At 42.1% G+C, this 22,049-nt stretch overlaps 1 long non-coding RNA gene across 1 annotated transcript; it reads left to right on the forward strand.

The window, feature by feature from the left end:
* Positions 1-15,545: 15,545 nt before the first annotated feature.
* Positions 15,546-17,434, forward strand: LOC138775378 (uncharacterized). Its single transcript, XR_011360542.1, has 3 exons — positions 15,546-15,632; positions 17,167-17,255; positions 17,372-17,434. It is a non-coding gene; the product is annotated as an uncharacterized lncRNA (long non-coding RNA).
* The last annotated feature ends 4,615 nt before the right edge of the window (positions 17,435-22,049 follow it).

Here is a 22,049-nt window from a genome sequence, read left to right on the forward strand (position 1 = left end):
AGCGGATCGCGGAATACGCCGGCTCATAGAATGGTGTCTATGGAGCCGGCGGAAAGTCGCGTGCCCATGCGGGCGGACAGCTGACGGAATTCCGCGGACATTGTCCGCGACAATTCCGTAGTGTGAACCCGCCCTAAGTCAGGAAATACTGACAAATGTAGTGGCTGTAGAAAGGAAAATTGATAAAAATGCTAAATATATTTAGGTAAAGCTAGAAATAATGCTGTTTGTCATGTACATGTCTTTTCTGTAGTCACCTGAACTGACAAGTTTGCTTTAAATGTCTTCTCTTTTGTTTTTGACATTGCTTATTGTACAGGCGCTGAAGAGAGCTCATGGAGGGATATCATTGTCTGAATTAGAGGCATCTGTGGCATCACCCTTCACCTCCAGGACCCCTAGCATTAATTGCGTGCCAAACCTGATACGGTATAATCTAATGTTTGTTTCTTAATTTCAGTTGACAAAATGAGTTTACCTAGCTTCATGTTATCTCTTTTTCAAATTCACAGCAGTTAAACTGAGCTGTGATAGGTTGTTTTACAAACACTGATTAAACTGGGTCACTGTATCTGTGTTCACAAGCCGGACAGATAAGTAAATAATTTCATATTTTAATGGGTCATGTGACAATCACACGCGTGCATTACACATTGCTTCGTATTGATACTTTTCATTTTACGAAGTGCACATTGTGTTATCCTGTGATTCAGTACATAGCTTTGTATTTTTTCTTCTTTTAAGTAAACATGATTAAAATCTATTTTCTATTTTGATCCCTATAATTTGTCTTATAATTTTTCAGTCTATCGAGCTTTGTTTGAGATTCATTATTGCACCATGATCTGTACTTTGTATCTGTATAATTTGGGTTAGCTAGAACCTTTTTTTTTGCTCTGTTTAAATACCATCATGGCATCAGTTTAATGCCATGAGCTGTTGAGTTGTTGGTCTGTAGCAGTGGGTGTTCTCTGTGCCCACATTGTATGGAGGGGGCTCAGTTCTGGAGCCTGCTCCACACACACACCTTCACAACTGTCCATGTATGTAGCTGTATGACAGTAGTGAAGGTGTTACTTTGATATAAAGTCAGTGTATCAAGGATGCCACATTTTTCAATAGCTATAGTGGACTAGCACAGTCTACTATAGTTTTATTTTTATTTACATAGCCCTTTTTACACAGCCCCTGAGGTATTTCCTCTGCCCTGTGTTGAGCATGCAGTCTTTCTCCCGTTCCTGCATATTGTACTATGGGTGCTTATCTTTTATTACACCAATGCACAGTCTGTGTGAGTCAGCCCCTTCCCCTGCAGTCTCTGACTTGTGTGCTCTTTTCTCTATCTACACTGTGATACATCACAGCCTGCAAGCTGTCTTTTCCCTGAAGACCAAGGTACTTTCATCCATCTCCACTTTCTGATCTGCTGGGTACAACCTCTCCACTCCCTGGATAATGCCTCTTAAAGTGTCACTGTCGGTTAATTTTTTTTGCAGAAATCAATAGTATAGGCGATTTTAAGAAACTTTGTAATTGTGTTTATTAGCCTAAAAATGCATTTTTATCATGAAAAAGCAGTTCCCCTGTCTTCAATGTTCTCTATTGAGAGGGAAGGCATGGAAGGAGATGAGGCACCAAAAGAGGACAACAAGAGTTAATTTACAGCTACATCACCAGGCTATCTCCTCTGAGGTCAGCACTGACCTCTGATTACCGGCTTTCACACAGTTCCCATTGTGTAATCCTTTGTTCTCTGCTGGCGACTCATCTCCCTCCTCCCCTCTTCATAAAACAGACAGGGCCCGACTGATGTAAACCAGTTGAGATTTCCTGATAATGAGCAGTGGATGAGAGAGGAGAGGAGGGGGGGACCTGGGAAAAGTCTTTTTGAATGCAGATAATGCCTAATAAACTCAATTACAAAGTTTCTTCACCTGGACTATTGATTTCTACAAAAAAAATTAAACGACAGTGACACTTTAAAGGGGTTATCTAGTGCTACAAAACATGGCCACTTTCCCCCCTCTCGTCTCCAGATTGGGTGGGGTTTCAAACTCACACCTGAACTCAAGACAAGAGAGGGGGAAAAGTGGCCATGTTTTTGTAGCGCTGGATAACCCCTTTAAGCCTTTGTATATAGAGTCTTTTTTTGCTCAGTATTTTGGTCAGTGTTTTGCAACCAAAACCAGAAGTGTATTGAAAACGCAGAAAGGCTCTGTTCACACACTGTTGAAATTGAGTGGATGGCCGTCATTTAATGGCAAATAACCACTGTTATTTCAAAACAATGGCTGTTTAATGACCTATATCCACTCAATTTCAACAGTGTGTGAACATAGCCTTTCTGTGTTTTCAATCCACTTCTGGTTTTGGTTGCAAATACTGAGCAAAAATACTGTGTGGGAACATAACCTAAGGCTGTATTACATGAGCTAAGTCATGCTGTAAACTAGTGTCATTCTCCGAGATTTGTGCTCCTTTAAAGATCCTGTTACTTGGCTTGATAATCATAAGCAGCTTGTACAGCCTATGAACAGGAGTTGCACAGACATTATGTGAAGACTATAAGGTTGTGTATATTTGTGTTTAGAAGGCAAAAACAAGTGTATAGATGTAAATACCCTCTGAACATTTCATTTTCAAAGATTACTGGCCTTTTTTTCATAGAACTGAAATGTCTTTATCTCATTTTCACTCTCTTATTGCAGGGAAGGACGTGCAGCATTAGTTACCTCTTTTTGTGTGTTTAAATTCATGGCACTGTACAGTATTATCCAGTACTTCACAGTTATTCTTCTGTATTCTGTAAGTATGTATTGCATGTATTATACAATCACATCAGTATAAACCTCTTATAAGTAAGTCACTTTGGAGCACCCAGGGAACTTAACCAGAAATTTTTACTAGAACAGTAATTTGGCTCTCTAACTGGACTTGTATGCTGTAATCACACACAACAGTCTTTATAGAAAACCTGTTTTGGAGCCAAAACCAAGAGTGGCTTCAAAATGAACTGGAAATGGCTTGCGTGAGAAAATGAAATACACATTTATTTCTAGGTACCCTTCTTGTTTTGGCTCAAAAACTTCAGCTGCAGCAAATAAAACTGCTGTGTGTGTCGGCAGCCTTACAGTATCATGCATGTCTCCATTTGTTAATAGGCCTGCCTTAGTTACATGTTCCCATAATATGTTTTTGAATAAGTGTAAAATAGTTTTTTCTGAATCTAATGGCTGGGCTGCTGTGAGGGCTCTGACCAATGTAACCAGCAAAGCGTTTTTTAAGGGCTGGATAATGGCAGGGCTCCTAATGAGTATTTCATATAATAACTTAATTAAAATGTGAACATTTTATATTTATATACAGCCCTTATATAGTAATTGCTACAAAGGCATAGAAAAACACAATTTCAGTGGCACCCTCATTTTTAAGTAACACTTAACATAGAAAATGCACAAAAAAGTATCCTAGCAATTCATTCATCTTTCTTATACCCAATCACCCCAGCCTGGACCAGGTTGTAATGTAAGATTTCCAGAATCCTCACGGGCAGTCGTGGATATAAAGCTTGCAATCTCCCATTCCAGCTTATGCCACTCAGGGTAAACCCTTGTAACTGTTTTATTAGTAAAATCCAAACAACATTTTGGTTCCTTAAGCTGAGAACTTTCAGATCCCAGTTTTGTGGACTGAAATGTGTTGCCTGGATGTGGTTAATTCTGAAAAGTGCAGGCTGAATTCCCTGCCCCCCTGTGAAGGGGACAACCGATAGTACCGAGTGGATTGGCAGTGGTGGTTTCATTTAAACTGTTACTGTCGTGTGTGTTTTTTGCAGAAATCAATAGTCCAGGCGATTTTAAGAAACTTTATAATTGGGTTTATTAGGCAAATATGCCATTATCTGCATTCAAAAAGACTTTCCCCAGGCCCCCCCATCCCTCCCCTCTCTCATTCACTGCTCATTATCAGGAAATCTCGAATCTTTTACATCAGTCAAGCCCTTTCTAACCTATGGAGGGGGGAGGAGGGAGATTAGCCAGCAGAGAACAAAGGATTACACAGCGGGAACTGTGTGAAGGCCGGTATTCAGAGGTCAGAGAGGTCAATGCTGACCTCAGAGGAGATAACCAGTGATGTAGCTGTAAATTAACTCTTTGTTGTCCTATTTTGGTGCCTCATCTCCCTCCACCCCTCCCCTCTCCATAAGAGAACCATGAAGACAGGGGGGTGAGTTTCAAACTGCTTTTTCATGATAAAAATGCATTTTAGGCTAATAAACCCAATTACAAAGTTTCCTAAAATCGCCTGTACTATTGATTTCTGCAAAAAAAAAAAATGTAAACGACAGTAACACTTTAAGCTCACAGTAAACTTGTACCTATCTTAAAGGGGAACTCTACATTAAGACAGTTTGTTTTCTATTAAAAGTTATATAGATGTGTCTATACAATGTATTACCGTATCTGTGCGGTTCTTCCACACTGGTAGCTGATAGAAATCCAGGAAGTGAAGAAAAATGGCCTCTGTGCCAATTCACATTGTCTCCTGCTCCCTCTGCTCTACCACCTTAGGAGACAAAAATCCAATGCCTCTGTCTCACACCATGTCACATTATGTCTCACACCCTACTAGATTTATTAATTACCAAAACAGAACCAGCAACAAGCATTAAATATAAACTGTAAATAAAACTGTAAGCATCCCCAAAACCGAAGACACACTTGCCAAAATATGGCAAAAATAGGAATGTAAGGTGTAACCACAAGCATTATATAGATATCCAAAAATGCAAGTATATAAGAAGCACAGCTCAGATGCAATCAGAGGCAGAATAAATATTTTCATCCAGTGACTCATAGGTGATGTATTTCCTGATTAGTTCATTTTTGCTTTTGTCTCCACCTGACCCCTCCTGCCATGAAGACTTTTTCTGGTCACATCTCATCATTATAGTTTGTTGCTCAGATGATTTTGAATCCTTACTCTCTCTATGTATGGTGTACTGAAGAAGCTAATTCTAAAGAATGCTGATACAATTGACTAAAAGGAGAGCAGCCTGCAGGCTTTCTCAAGGCAGTTTCCCCAACCGACTGTCATTTTCACAGCTGATTTCACTAGTGATGAGCGAACATGCTCGTCCGAGCTTGGTACTCCTTCAAGTATTAGGGTACTTGTTACTCAGATGAGCATCTCACAATACTCAAGAAAATCGCATCATCCGTTTCCTGTAAGTTTGGGCAAATTTCTCAGCCAATCAACATGCAGGAGACTCTTTGGTACATCCTGTGATCATGTGGGACCCATACATGTCGCTAGCAGCGATTGGTTTGCCAGATCAGATGACCCTGCCATATAAAAATCTCGGCCCCCGAGGCTCGGCTCACATGCATGCTGGAAGAGAATAGGCACAGAGCTGCTGCTTGTCAGGGAGAGCGTTAGGGAGGGAATTAGCGTTCCAGTAGGCAGGGAATACTAGAGAAAGAAGCAAACAGCCCTTGTAATGGCTTAAAATCGTTGTGTTTTTTTTGTTTTTTATTACTCCAGACTGCTGGCTGGGACTTGCAGTGCAGCTACCACGATTTCAGCAGCACTCTGTGGTGATCGGCTGCTGGCAGAAAGGGGACAGCAGGTGTTGCATACAGACCCCTAAGAAGTGCTTAGTACTATTTTTTTATTTTGTGGCTGGTGCTGCTGCTGTCGTACATTGCATTGCTGTGATTTGTAGTACACCTTCATAGAACTTAACTGCTCATTGTCCTGTGTAACAGGTGGCATAGACCACAGACCACCATTTACACACAGGCTCTATACGACAGCCTCCAAATACTAGTGTGTCCACCAGTATATTTTCTTATTTCTTAGTGATGGCATATCCAAGTTCACTGCTAATTGCCCCGTGTGAGAGGGTGTCATACACTTAATAGCTGCAGTCACCAACAGGTTGTATACGCCAGCCTCCAAAAAACCAGACCACCAGTATATTTTCTTATTTCTACATTTCTTAGTGAATGCATATCCAGATCACTGCTAATTGCCCTGTGTGAGAGGGTGGCATACAGTATATAGCTGCACTTACACACCCAAACTCTATACGACTACCTCCAAAAGTAGTCTGAGTGATATATTTTCTTGGCTTGCTGTGATCTTTAGTGCAGCTATCTCAGTCTTGACTGTGCAGTGTCCATAAAATGATGAACCCCAGGGGTAAGGGTCGAGGACGTGGGTTTCCAAGCGATGCAGTGGGCAGAGGCCATGGTTCAGGGCAGGGTGACACAGCAGCACCCGTTGAGGAGGGGGCAGTGGCCCACCGCAGACATTCACTCCCTAGCTTCTTCTCGCAACTTACGGGGTCATGGGGTACACCGCTATTGAAACTGCAGCAGTGTGAACAGGTGATCACATGGATAGCGGATAATGTGTCCAGTAACTTATCCACCCCCCAGTCTTCCACGCAGTCCACCCACGCTACTTAAGGGAGTGGAACCCTTGCTCCAGCAGCTCAGCCTCCTTCCCCACAGCCTGGCCCCTCCAGGGAAAGGAGGGATTCAGATCCACCACATGCTCCCAGGAACTCTTTTCTGGAACCTTCCCTGAGTCAGAGCAACCGGAGCAGTCGATCTGTCCCAAAGCCCAAACTATGCAGCTCACCCAGTCAGTGGGTGATAAGAGTGGGGACTTGCACGCAGGGTTTGAAGAGGTGTCTGATGATGACGATGAGACACGGTTGTCAGACAGTGAGGTTGTTGTCATGGATGTAACTCAAAGTGGGGAGCAGAGTAAGGAATTGGAGGAAGAGCTGGTGGATAAGGACGAGGTGACTGACCCGAGCTGGGTGGATAAGCCTAGTGAAGACAGTGCTTCTGAGGGGGAGGCAAGTTCATTCACAGGACCGGTTGGAAGAGGAAGAGGGGTGGGCAGAGGGAGAAGCAGGGGTAGAGCAAGTAGGTCAGATTCAGCAACTGTTTCACTGAGTCAGACTCCCGTGGCCAGGCCTAGATGTTCGCAAGTCTGAAGGTTCTTTAATGAAAGTGTGGATGACCGACGGACTGTAGTGTGCAACCACTACCAGCCTAACCACTACCAGCATGCGCAGGCATGTAAGTGCTAAACACCCCACTCAGTGGAACCAAGGCCGTTCAGTGACTGCAAGTCACACTCCTGCTCCTTCCCTGTGTCACGTGCTGGCTCTGTCAGTCCCCCGCCCAGGCCCCAGGCAAAAGCGCCTCCCGCCCCGACAGCCTCCAAAATCAGTATATTTTCTTATTTTTTTATTTCTTAGTGCAGCCATATCCAAGTTCACTTCTAATTACCCTGTGTAATTAGCAGTGAGCTTGGTTCCTTGTGACAACGGGCGAAACCTGGTGGTGATTCTGCAACTCAGCAGCCTCACACATGTACCATGCCTGGCCCACGTCTTCAACCTAGTGTTACATAGTTAATACGGCTGAAAAAAAGACACATGTCCATCAAGTTCAATCAAGAAGGGGATGGGTGCAGGGAAGGGGGAGGGTGATAGGTTCTATACATATGCATTTATATTATTTTGCTCTAAGAACTTGTCTAGGCCGGTTTTGAAGCCCTCTACTGTTTTTGCTGTGACCAGATCCTGTGGTAGACTGTTCCACAGATTCACAGTTCTCATTGTAAAGAAGGCTTGTCGCCTCCGGAGATTGAACCTTTTTTCTCCAGACGGAGGCAGTGCCCCCTTGTCCTTTGAGGGGGTTTTACCTGGAACATCTTTTCCCCATATTTTTTGTAGGGGCCATTTATATATTTAAATAAGTTAATCATATCTCCCCTTAAACGTCTCTTCTCCAGACTAAACAAATTTAATTCTTTTAATCTCTCCTCATAACTAAGATGCTCCATTCCCCTTATTAGTTTAGTTTGCCCGTCTTTGTACCCTCTCCAGCTCTAGAACATCCTTTTTATGAATCGTTTCCAAAACTGGACAGCATACTCCAGATGAGGCCGCACCAAAGCTTTATAAAGCGGTAATATTATATCCCTGTCCCGGGAGTCCATGCCTGTTTTAATGCATGACAATATCCTGCTGGCCTTAGAAGCAGCTGACTGACATTGTGTACTGTTCTGTAGTCTATTATCTACAAGTACACTCAGATCCTTCTCCATCAGCGACTCTCCCAGTGTAACTCCCCCCAGGACATATGATGCATGCGGGTTATTAGTACCCAGGTGCATAACTGTACATTGATCCACATTGAACCTCATTTGCCAAGTGGACGCCCCAAACACTCAGTGTGTCTAAGTCATCCTGTAACACCTGCACATCCTCCATAGACTGTACTGTACTACAAAGCTTGGTGTCATCTGAAAAGATAGAAACATTGCTGTTAATTCCATTCTCAATATCATTAATAAACAAGTTAAACAGAAGAGGGCCCAGTACTGACCCTTGGGGTACACCACTTATTACCGGGGACCATTCGGAGTAGGAATCATTGACCACCACTCTCTGGGTACCATTATTAAGCCAGTTTTCAATCCAGTTACACATTAAATTTTCCAAACCGATAGACTTTAACTTACCCATCAGACGTCCATGAGGAACTGTGTGAAACGCTTTAGCAAAATCCAGGTACACGATGTCCACAGCTGCGCCCCCATCCAGGCTTCTCATGTTAGGTTGGTTTGACAGCTTCAGTCCTTAGTAAAACCATGCTGGTTATCACTTATAATACTATTAGCCACTACATATTCCTGGATGTAGTCCCTTATAAGCCTCCCAAATAGTTTCCCCACAATGGACGTTAAGCTTACAGGTCTATAGTTACCTGGGAAGTTCGAGAGCCCTTTTTTGAAGATCGGCACTACATTGCCTTACGCCAGTCCCTCGGCACAATACCAGTAAGCAAAGAATCACGGAATATTTCATACAAGGGTAGAGAAATTACAGAACTGAGTTCCCTAAGAACTCTGGGGTGTAATCCATCAGGCCCTGGAGCTTGGTTACATTGAGTTTGTTTAATTTATCTTGGACCATATCTATAGTAAACCAGTTCAGTACATTACATGTGTTAGCAGCACTGGCCCCACCCACCTCAGTACTGGCCCCACCCACAACAGCTCCATACTCTTCTTTTGTATATTTAGAGCTGAAGAACCCATTAAGTAACTCAGCTTTCTCCTGATCCCCAGTTATTAATTCCCCTTCGCCTTTATTTAGGGGTCCTACATGCTCTGACCTTGGTTTTTTTGCATTAATATACTTGGAGAATTTTTGGGGGTTTCTTTTGCTATCTATAGCTACCTGCCTTTCATTGTGAATTTTTGCTGCTTTTATTACATTTTTACAGGTTTTGTTGACTTCTTTGTAATGTTTAAAGGCTACAGCTGACCCCTCTGATTTATATTTTTTGAATGCCCCTTTTTTCTCATTTATAGCCCTTCTAACCTCGGTTGTAAGCCATGTGGGATTGGATTTAACTGTTTATATTTATTACCCATAGGAATATATTTGCAGTACAGTTATTTAATGTGGATTTGAAGATTTCCCATTTATTAGCTGTATCAGTATATGATAGCAGCCGCTCCCAGTCTATGCCCTGAGTTCTGCCCTTAACCTTTAGGGGACACAGCCAGTTTCATTTTAGCGTTTTCGTTTTTTTCCCTTCTCGTGTATATAAGGCCATAGCGCCTGCATTTTTACAGCTAGAGACCCAAATGAACCCTTATTTTTTGCGCAACTAATTGTACTTTGCTATGGCAGATGTAATTTTTTTACTCCGTTCGCCCTAGGGTAAAACTGACTTGTTATGTTCCTTAAGTTGTTACGATTACAACGATATATAACATGTATAACTTTTATTTGATTTGATGGCTTGTAAAAAATTAAAACCTTTTAAAGAAAATATATGTTCCTTAAAATCGCTCCATTCCCAGGCTTTTATCCTTTGGTCTATGGGTCTGTGTGAGGTGTCATTTTTTTGCGCCATGATGTGTTCTTTCTATCGGTACCTTGATTGCGCATATACGACTTTTTGATCGCTTTTTATTACAATTATTCTGGATTTGATGCGACCAAAAATGCGCAATTTTGCACTTTGGGATTTTTTGGCGCTGACGCCGTTTACCGTGTGAGATCAAGAATGTGATTAATAGTTCAGGGCGATTACACACGCGGCGATACCAAACATGTTTGTTTGTTATTTATTTTTATTTATAAAATGGGGAAAGGGGGGTGATTCAGACTTTTATTAGGGGAGGGGATTTTGTGTTATTTAAAATAAATTTTCTTTTACTTAACACATATACTAGAAGCCCCCCTGGGAGACTTCTAGTATATGCACTCTGATCTCTCATAGAGATCCATGCAGTATAGTAGGAGTTGGGATGGAGATGAGCAAGTATTTAAAAGCAGCTGTCAACTTTGACAGCTGCTTCTAAGTACTTAATTAGCGGGCACGGCGATCAGACCGTGCCCGCTAATAGCCGCGATCCTGGCTACATGCGGCACCTGGGATCGTGGCAGTTCAGAGGGGGATCGCCGCGCGACCCCCCTCTGAACTCCCATAGCGGCACGAGGACGTTCAGTAACGTCCTGGTGCAGCTATGGGTTAACACAGGAAAATTGGCCCTTTTAAAATTAAGAGTTTTTGCCCTCACAACATGTTTTTCTTTCTACACTTTAAGCTAAAAGTCACTATATTGTGGTCACTATTACCCAGGTGTTCACGGACAGTGACATCCCAACCAGCTCAGCGTTGTTAGAAATAACCAGATTCCAACAAGGCATCACTTCTAGTTGGCTCCTCCACAAACTGGCCCAGAAAATTATCCTGCAGGAGGTTAAGAAATTCCCTCCCCTTTGTGGTTTTAGCTGAACCGTGACCCCAATCTATATCTGGGTAGTTGAGGTCCCCAATTACCACTACTGTTCCCTCCCGGGCAGCCCGCTCTATTTGTCTATTCAACTGGCCATCTACCTCCTCAGTAATGTTGGGGGGTCTATAGATTACACCAAGAATAATTTTTTCACTCTTTACCTCCTTCTGTAGTTCTACCTATAATGCTTCCACATCATCACAGTCATCGCCCCCTATTGCATCTTTTACACTCACTTTAATATCATTTCTGACATACAGACATACTCCTCCTCCCCTTCTGCCCACCTGGTCCCTTCGGAACATTGCAAATCCCTGAATATTGACAGCCCAGTCATGTGAGGAGTCCAGCCATGTCCTCAGTCACACAAACCACATCAACCTCCATAAACCAAGGCCTCTAGCTCCCCCATCTTGCTGGCTAGAACTTCTGGCATTAGTAACCATACACTTTATATTACCAATCGAGTTTAACCGCTTCATTATAAGAAATAGGATTTATTACTGTGCTGTGGCTACAATCATCCTCACTGTTTATCCGCAACATATGATCTCCCTATCCACTGCTCTTATCCTCCCCGCACAGGACCCTTCTCCTCCCACCTTAATGATCTGTCCCCTCTCTACCTATCCGCCACTATATTACACACTACATTGTCCCTCCCTCCACATCCCTAGTTTTAAAAACCTCTCCACCCCTTCTAGGATTCTCTCCCCCAGCACAGCGGACCCCCTTCCATTAAGGTGCAAAATTATCTGCGGAAAACAGTTCGTACCCCAATGAAAATTCAGCCCAGTGCTCTAAAACCCAAACCCGTCTTCTCTACACCACGACTTGAGCCATGCATTTAACCTTCTAAGCTCCCACTGTCTTTCCTGCGATGCGCATGGCACAGGCAGTATTCCAGAGAATACCACCTTGGAGGGTCCTTCCCTTCAACTTAGCACCTAGTTTTCTAAAATTATTTTTAATAGACCTCCACCTACCTGTATCCTGTCATTGGTTCCCACCTGGACCACGACAGCTGGGTCATCCCCGCCCCCCAAGTAATTTATCCACCCTTTCCACCACATGCCGAACCCTGGCACCAGGGAGACAGCAAACCATTCGGTTGAGGCGGTCTTGGCGACAAATTATTCTATCCGTCTTCCTGATTATAGAATCCCCTACAACCACTAACTGTCTAGGCCTACCTACAATACCATCCCGCCCACTACTAGTTGGACTGTTCCCCCGCTTTTTAGAAGAACAGGTTCCACTAGAGCTGCCATTTCTGACACGGATGCCCTTGCATCATTACCTAACTTGGCAATTTGCTTGGGCATACAGTAGGAGAAGTGGCCTTCCTTTTCTTGGATCCCTTACTGGTCCTCTAACTACATTAACCCAGCTATTTACTTGGGCCTCCTGATCTATATCACCACCCTCCATCTCTAACCCACTAACTTCCTGCTCAGTGAGCCGAAGTCCCTCTCAAGGTGGCCAAGTTCCCTCAGTGTTGCAATATGCTTCTCCAGATCTCTAACTCTGCTTCTAGATGGGCAACATGCTCACATCTGTCACAGCGACTCTGGAACACTGCTCCAGTGTGTGTACAATGCCAGACTGCTCACATTGCTTCTCATCTCGTACCAATGGCGGACTCCAGACTAGCCGCAAACCAATAAGCCGCAGCCATCATCCTCAGTGCAACAACACAATGAAAAAGAAAGAGATTTAGCACTTACCAGAACTTGTAACTCCTTCTTTTAACTCCTTTTTTCAACTCCACTTATTTTCAACAGCTTGTCAGCAACCACAGTGAGCAAGCACTGTGTTGCTGCGGTTCCTTAAAACCTACCCCAATTTGCCTGACTTGCTCACCAAGGTGCAGCGCATCTGTGCGCATTTCCGCAAGTCAACCAGGGAATGTTACCCCAACTCCTACAGTCAAATTCAAACTGAACAGTGGTGGGGGGAAGTGGTGAGTCACATGATGCAGGGAAAGTTAGCATATGAGTGCTAAACCCCCACTCAGTGGAACCAGGCCGTTCACTTACTGCAAGTTACACCCTGCTCCTTCCCCTGTATCAGGTGCTGGCCCCAGGAACGAGCGCCTCCCGCCCTACACCCACCACTTCACCTCCACAATGCTCCACACCCTCCAGCAAGGTGTCCAAGCGCAGTGTTCAACTGTCCCTACAACAGACCTTTGAACGAAAGCGCAAATACACTGCCACTTACCCACATGCACAAGCCTAAATGTGCTCATAGGCAAACTGCTGAGCCTGGAGATGCTGCCCTATCGGCTGGTAGAGACAGAGGCTTTAGGAACCTCATGGCGGTTGCTGCCCCTTGGTACTCTACTGTGTTAGGCCTAATGTTTGTGAGGTTCCATGCCTGCCTTATCTAAAGGCCGGTAAAGGCCACTTTATGGTTTTTTTTTTTTTTTTTTTTTTTTTTTTTTTTTTTTTTTTTAAATCTTCAATTCGATTTTCAAATCAAATCTACTTCGATTCAAGTGCTTTTTGCAGGCTGTCAGTTCATCAATTGTATCTACAGGATACACACCACCGTTCAAAGGAACAGACAGTGAAAATGGTGGATTCTAATTTGGCATCCTTTTGTTATCCATTTCAAACCATACTATCTGTGGATGTTCCTTGCAGTCCTTTCATTTTTTCTGTTTTAAAGCAGTAGTCAGCTGCTTGCATTTTAGTACTCGCTCATCACTAGTGGTGACATTGCTCATAAAAAGCATTATGTACAGTGGGGAAAATAAGTATTTAAAACACTGCCAATTTTCCAAGTTTTCCCACCTGCAAAGAACGGAGAGATCTGTAATTTTTTTTTATCATAAGTACACTTCAACTGTACGTGCCAGAACCTATATATTTAAAAAAAAAAACGAAAATTACGTACAATTTTTAACTTATTATTTTGCATATTATTACATAAAAATGGCCCATCCCCACCGTATGGGGCGACCACTATAAAAAAAACTTCCGGCGCCTTTCTTTCTCCCGATGCTTACCTGGCCGAGTGTCTTCGAGCCTCTCTGAGACGCTTGGGTGCCCAGGAGAGGTTGTACGTTGCACTGCCTGCGCCAGGAACGGTACGGGAGGCGCACAGAGGCTGGGAACAGGCCCCAGGTGAGCTAAATGTGTTTTGTTTGTTTTTTAATTAAGCTGCTGCTAACTCCTGCCTGACCGCAGCAGGGCTGTGGTCAGGAAGGGGTTAACATTTTACTGCATATAAGGCAAACCCCTGACCATCTTCGTAAAAGTCAAGGGTCGTCTTATATGCCCAGTCGCCTTATACGCCGGAAAATACGGTACCTATGATAAAAATTGCAGACCTCTCCATTATTTGTAGGTGGGAAAACTTGCAAAACCAGCAGTGTATCAAATACTTGTTTTCCCCACTATATGTATGATGCTGTTTTGGGAACTGTGTATCTCTATATGCTTGAATCTCCATATAATGCTTTGTGGTTATTTTACTGGACCCATGTGAAATTTTACTTTTTTTTTTTTTTTTTTAAATGCTTCTGTTTTGGTTGTTTGTTTTTTTTCTTGTAATTTTGAGTGTGTGCACAATCATTTTGTTGCTTATGTCGGATTCCATACAAAAAAAACAAACACACACACACACACACATATATATATATATATATATGCACTGTGTGAAAAATACTTTAGTCTCTCGTCTGTCTGTTCTACACTAATAGATTATCTGAAGCAAGTAGGTTTCGATGTGTATTGAAGTTACGTGACTGTTTTGTTGCTTCTTAGCCACTTCAACATCTTTTAAAACTTATCTTCTTCCTGTAGATTCTGAGCAACTTAGGAGACTCCCAGTTTCTTTTCATAGACCTGGCAATAATCTTGGTGGTGGTGTTTACAAGTAGGTATTTTGCTATGTATGTATGTGTGTGTGGGGGTGGTGATTGGGATAAATGGACGGAGTTTCAGTTTTCAAAAATAAATAAATTGTGTGTGTCTCTAGCTTTATTGTATTTATATAACCATCCTTTGTGGAGCAAATAAAATTTATGTGGCAATGATTAAGGATTTTTACCTTCTCCAGTGAGTTTAAACCCAGCCTGGAAAGAGTTGGTTGCACAAAGACCTCCGTCTGTCTCATCTCGGGACCACTTCTCTTTTCTGTCCTCTCCCAAATCGTTATTTGCGTGACATTCCAGACCATGGCTTTCACATTTGTAAAACAAGAGCCCTGGTACGAGGTCTGGAACTCCAGCAGCAAGTGAGTAAAATTTTGAAGTCAACCAAGTTTAAAGGCTACCGTGGAGCGTAAAATTTCTTTTTTATACATCTATTTTAATTACACGGGCCTCTGCTTCCACCAGCGTTTGCGTCGAGAACTGCAGGACTGTCTCAATCACTGCTGTGGTGTGCATATCACCATTGATGCAGAGCAGCCTACATGCTTGCACAGTGGAGAGGGAAGAGACCAAGTCTTGGGCATTTCCCGACACAAATGTATATTAAATAAAATATTAAAACAATGTTTTAATAATTTTTACTCTCCAGAGTACCCTTTTAAAACTAGTTCATGGTTGTTATCATTTATACTTAGTTTTATATTAAGTTGTATTTTTCCCCCCTATTTTAGTGCATGTAATGTCTCCATGGATGCTCATCTTGGAAATAGCACTCATCATGATAGCCACAATATCAAAAACTATGAAAAACACCACCTCTTCTTTGTGTCCAGCTTCCAATACCTCATTGTGGCAGTTGTGTTCTCAAAAGGAAAACCCTTTCGCCAGCCTAGCTACAAAAATTGTAAGTGTACCATGTTAAGTATACCGTGGAAAATCAAATAGCTATATTCTGTTCAACTGAAGCTAGAGAATGAGATCACTAAGGCCCTATTCCACGGAACAATTATCGTCCGTATTTGTCCGATATCTGGCAACGATCAACCAACATCGTTCATGTCGGCTGATCGTTGCTTTGTTTGTCTTTCAAACACGTTGAAAGACAAACTACTAGAATAGCAGCAATCTGCTGCCATCGCTCCATGGAATAGGAGCAGCAGCAGCAGACCGCCGCTATCCTCTATGGGCTGCCAGGAAGATCTAGCGATCACCCAAACAGCCTCCCTGCGGCCCCTCCCGTACTTACCCGCTCGCTGCTGTTGCGTGGAATAGTGACTGCAGCGAGCTAATAGCGCACGTTTGCTCCTCACTGTTGGCCCGCGGAATAGGGGCTTAAAACTTAAATGTGCCGTTGCAAGAAATAATATGGTTGGAACTTCTGTACTCCATGTGACATAATTACTATGACTATAGCCTTCTAGATATTGTAAGATGTGTAGATTTGTTGCCATGTGCCCGTGAAGTCATTCAGTCTCTGGTCGTCTTTTTGGACTACATTGACTGATTCCAGTGATTCTGTACAATCCTTTGACTACATTACTTTAAAAGGTTCACATAAATGATCTTTTCATTTGGTGCACATGGTTTCTAAAGACCTTACAATATAAATATATTTTTATTTTCATGCTTTCTTGTCAAAATAAATATATAGTCACCTAATTCAGTAAGAGACAAATGGTGTTTTGGATGTTGAAATTGGTGTGATTTTTGCATTCAAATTGACTTGTCTTTTGGCCATGTAAACATACCATTAGTACACTGGAGTTACCCTGAAAAGCTGCAGCATTTATGAAAAATTATGATATTAAAGTGTCACTGTCGTGAATTTTTTTTTATTGCAGAAATCAATAGTCCAGGCGATTTTAAGAAACTTTGTAATTGGGTTCATTAGCCGAAAAATGCATTTTTGAAGCTCTCCCCTGTCTTCATTGTTCTCCTATGGAGAGAGCTAAATAAAAGACCAAAACAGGACAACAAAGAGTTAATCTACAAATACCTACCTTACCTCTATCTCCTTTGACAGTCACCACTGACCTCTCTGAGCTCTGATTACAGCTGTCACCCAGCTCCTTGCCTGTAATCCTCTGTTATCTGCTTTCTGCTGCTGCGGCACACTCCCCTTTCTCCTCCCCCCTCCCCTCTCCCTAGAACAACACAGGGTGACTCATGCAACAAGTCACAATTTTCAAATTTTTGCAGTGGATGGAAAAGAGGAGGAGGGGGGGGACCTGGGAAAAGGCTTTTTGCAAAAAAAAAAAAAAAATACAACAGTGACTCTTTAAAGTTTAGCCAGGAATACAGTATTCAGTCGGGTCTTGGCTGAAACAGCTGACAGGTTCCTTTTTAAATTATGTAATCTTAACTTGAGAAGTTTTCTATAGATTGTATGGAATGGGTAAAGGGAAACCCCTTAATTATTTCTTTTCTTCTTCCTTTAGATCTTTTTATAATCTCTGTATTGGCTCTCTTTGCCTTAATATTTTTCTTCATGCTGTATCCAATTGAATCTGTCGACAAGGCCTTTGAGGTAAGCCATGCATTATAACATATGAGTTATAGATGGTTCTACATGTGCTAGCTACTATGCTTTGTAATACTTTTAAGTTATAACACTTCTATTTCATTCACATTTTGTTCTTGTAGTTGGTCTGTGTTCCATTTCAATGGCGCCTTGTACTGCTCTTCATTATTATTGGAAATGCCCCTTACTTCATTTTTTGTTGAGGTAAGTCCTAGGAATGTTTTTAGGCAATATTTAAAGATGAATGGTTTGCTGTTGGTTTATATAGAAAAATTATTAGAAATTTGAACATCAAGTATATATCAAAGAGTCATACCTCCAGCTTCAACAAGTTAAAAGCGTAACTGTCATGTTTTTTTTTTATTGCAGAAATCAGTAGTATAAGCGATTTTAAGAAACTCTGTAATAGGTTTCATCAGCCAAAAAAGCCTACTTCAGTACTCAAGAAGCAATCTCCCAGCCTCCCCCCTGACTTCTTATCTGTGCATTATCAGGCAAACACCGTCTTCATTACAGAGAAGCCAGTGAAGACGGGTTCTGCTCTCTCCATTGTAAGCCTATGAAGAGGGGAGGGGCTGAGGGAGATGAGGGAGCAGGAAGAGGTGACATATAGGTCAGCTGTTTGTAGACTCTCTGGGCACCTAAAACTCTAAATTCAGTGTCAGAAAGGTCAGTGCTTATCTATGAACTTACTGAGAGAAGATTGCAGGGTGTTGTGCTGTGCAGAAATCCTCCGTGCTCAGTCACTCCTAACAGCCCCTCCCCTCTCCATAGCCACATAATGGAGACAGAAATCCTGCTTCATTTGATGTGAGGGGGGAGGCTGGGAGATTGCTTTTCACTACAGAAGGAAACTCTTTTAGTACATAAACCTATTACAGAGTTTCTTAAAATCGCTTGTACTGTTGATATTTAATGTTTTCAGAAAAATGGCCCTGAAATGACAGTTGCGCTTTAAATATGGATCCAGATGTACACCAGTCATTTGCTTTTGTGGCTTTTGTATATGACAGTTACGTGTCGATCTTTGTGCTTATTGATTGGTTGGTGGATGGATCTGCTTAGTGTTCTTTTAAAAAGCAAACTTGGTGAACAGGCAGAAAACTAGCAGAAATGAACGCAACTTGAGCATGCTCGAGTCCAATCAGTCAGCATTTGAATACTGGTGGCTGAAGAAGTTTGATGCAGCCTTAGGAAATCTGAAACATTGATACAGTCTTTGTCAGTATCTACATTTTCCAGGCAACCTTAGGGCTGCATCGAAGTTCTTCAGCCACTATTATTCAATGCCGACTGATCGGACTCGAGCATGCTTAAGGGGGAGATTTATCAAACATGGTGTAAAACTGGCTCAGTTGCCCCTAGCAGCCCCAATGAGATTCCACTTTTCATTCTACACAGACTCTTTGGAAATGAAAGGTGGAATCTGATTGGTTGCTAGGGGCAGCTGAGCCAGTTTCACTTTACACCATGTTTGATAAATCTCCCCCATAGTGTTGACAAAGGTGCAGGCATCAGATTAGAAATTTCAAGCACTAAGCTTACACATCACCTTTTTTGCAATATTTTATAGAAATAAACATATCCAAAAAGCCATTAGGTATCCTATTGTAGTCAGTGTCTCCTTAAGACAAGGAAATGGGAGAATATTGGTTGACTGAAGTAACGCAATTCCCTCAATGTGTGTATATTGGCTACTGACTTTGAGGGGTGGTGATGCTGGAGCTGCTTTAACTTGAGGCTGTATGGGATTGTCTTTGTCATCTAGAAGACAGGGTTTGATGCAAAATAGCCCCAATGTGGCTGTGTTACTTTAAGCCACCAGTTTTCTCCTGTTTCCTTGTACATTGGATTTCTCAGCAGTTTCGAAGGTGGTAAGTAGCAGCCCTGTAACACCATATGCTGTTCAGAGTGTTGTGCCTACAGTATGACCTGCCCAGTTGAGCATTACTAGAAGTAAATGCTGATACCACTCACTCGGGTAACTTTGCACATTCAGTACCTGTTTGTACATTTTCCATATAATTATCTACTAAGGTGCCTCATTTAGTCTTATGTTATGTAAACTGTTCATAGTGTATGCAGTTTTTATAATATTTACTTAAAGGGTATGTGGAGGGAGTGACGAATTATAAGAGTGGGCCCACAGTGTAGGCAGTATGTATCAGTAAGTCACTTACTATAATCCTATTTAAAGCGACTCTGTACCCACAATCTGTCTCCCCCCAAACCACATGTACCTTTGGATAGCTCCTTTTAATCCAATAGTATCTGTGCACTAACTTTGCACCGCCCCTCTGTCCCTCCTCCCCACCCTCTTAATCATTAGGAATGCCATTGGCACTATTTTTCTTATTCCTCTGCAGTTAACACTGCACAGGTGCCTTAACCATCCAGCCCATGTGCCGTGCTCACACAGGTGATGAAAAGGAGAAAATCTGCCTGGGACATTCCTAATGATGAAGAGGTGGGGAGAACGACAGAGAGGATGTGCCAGCCTAATGAACACACACACTCTAGGCCACAGCCGTTTGGCACAGGGCTGCAAGTTAAAAGTTGTTTTTTAGGACAATAACTGCATCACCTGCCGAATGGACCCCAGAACTGATCTTGGATTAAAAGCTGCTATCTAAAGGTAAAAGCGGTTGGGGGGGGGGGGGTCAGATTGTGGGTACAGAGTTGCTTTAAAAGGGGCTATTCCCTTTGGCACTGAAACACCACAGAACAGAATTAGGTTTAACTTGATGGACCCATCTCTTGAGGTTTTTTTTTCTTTTTCTTTCAACCCTATTAAGTAGTACTGTAACGTTGCCTGCTGTTACTCCTGTTAGGGTCTGAATTGTTAATTGGGATGGAGTACAGTACTTGGCTGGCTTCATCTGTCCTGTAGGCATTGAATGGAGCAGCAGCAGTCATGCTCAAACCCCTCTCCATTTATTATATATATTCACAAGGTATGCTAATGGAGAAGCTGCAATTAATACAACCCCGTTCTTGTCATAAAAATGTTGCATTGAATCAATGCAAAGTCCCCTGTTGCTTATACAGTGTATTTCCGTTGTTTGGTATGGCCGTGGAAATAATTGACACGGCTGTTGTCCATAGACCAGACTACAATGCAATTTTCATTTAAAACAATGGCCGTAGTTTCATCCTTTAAAACAATGGCCAGTGTTTTGCGTGCCAAATAATGGCCGTTGTTTATACGTTGTGAACATACAGTAGCTTGAATCTGCACCATAATCCTGCAGCAAAATCATCCCATGTGCATTTGCTCTTATTGCTTATGTCGACAGAAAAATAATAAAATAAATAATTGTATGGTTTATTGATAAAACCAAAAGTGCTGGTTTGCTTAATGCTTTTATAACGCCAAACTATACATGCATTTATTGCTGCAAGGCATGCTGCGAATTGCAAAGCAAGTTTGGTTTTGTGTTTGCTCAGTGACACCCATTGGCTTCATTTACTGCAGCGCAGTCATGTATTGTCAATAGCCTGATCTTTGCTTCTAATAAGCATGTAAGGGTTAGCCTGCAAAGTTCTTGTTTCAAATACAGGCGGAAACAGCTCCTCGCTGTAAGTGTTCAGAGTTGGTCCATTTGTACTATGCCAGTTTTGAGTGATGGCTTGTCTGTCTTCTATTTGTAGAATCTAGTATATATATAATATAATATATATAGTTATATAATATTAATATATATATATATATATATATTATATATATATATATAATATATATTATGTAGAATATTCTGTCCAGTAGAATATACAGTAGTTGCTACTGTAAATGTTATAAGAGACCTACAGTTTTATACACTGTGTTTGTTTGGGTTGCTTAGCTGATCGCTGGACTGGAGCAGCACTGCGCTCACTGATTGGCGCTCACTGGGATGAATCACAGCTCAGAAGTAGCAGCCAGTGCAGGAGACAAGACGACGCCACAAGGCCCCCCAGTGTTAATTGAGTTTGGGGGGTTGTTCTTTCATCAACCCCAGCAATATATATATTTTAAAAAATCTGAATGTTCAGAGTACCCCATGTAACATCCATGCTAAATAACTAAATAACATGCTTACTTTTGTACAAGGAATAGAAGAGTAGAAGCACTTATGTGAAATATATATATATCTACATTACTATATAGTATATGTGTATGTATGTGTGTGTGTGGTGTGTGTGTGTGTATATAATATATATAGTTGTATAGTAGATGAACAACGGCAAACTCACCAATGTAGAGCGGAATAAGATGCTTTATTTCAGGGAAAGAGCAGTGTACAAGCAAGTGGTGCGTTCACAGATTAGACCGACGGCGTTTCGCGCTCTTGCAACTTCACTGGCTTCGCAACCGCGAAACGCCGTCGCTCTAATCTGTGGAACGCAACCACTTGCTTGTACACTGCTCTTTCCCTGAAATATAAAGCATCTTATTCCGCTCTACATTGGTGGAGTTTGCCGTTGTTCATCTACTATACAACTATCTGCATTGAACTTGTACTTTCAGCAGCGAGCACCACCAGAGCAGTCAGTTGGCGTATGGGAAGCTGTGCTGTCAGGAGCGCTGGGGATCGTAGTGCCTGCTCTTTCCTCTTGGGTTTGTTTCCTCTTGTGTTTGTTGACTTGAGAAATATGATATACATTTTATAATATAATTTTTATCGTTGAAATGAGGAAGAGAGAAGACTTCAAACTCAACATATAGGCTTTTCCGTGTCCAAAAAGTGATGCGCCAATTATGTTTGTTAGAAATCTTTGTCTGGCGTTTGTGCATTTGTCAACAGAAAGTTAACCAAAATC

The sequence above is a fragment of the Dendropsophus ebraccatus genome, unplaced genomic scaffold (assembly GCF_027789765.1).
Source record: "Dendropsophus ebraccatus isolate aDenEbr1 unplaced genomic scaffold, aDenEbr1.pat pat_scaffold_1584_ctg1, whole genome shotgun sequence".
Lineage (NCBI taxonomy): Eukaryota > Metazoa > Chordata > Amphibia > Anura > Hylidae > Dendropsophus > Dendropsophus ebraccatus.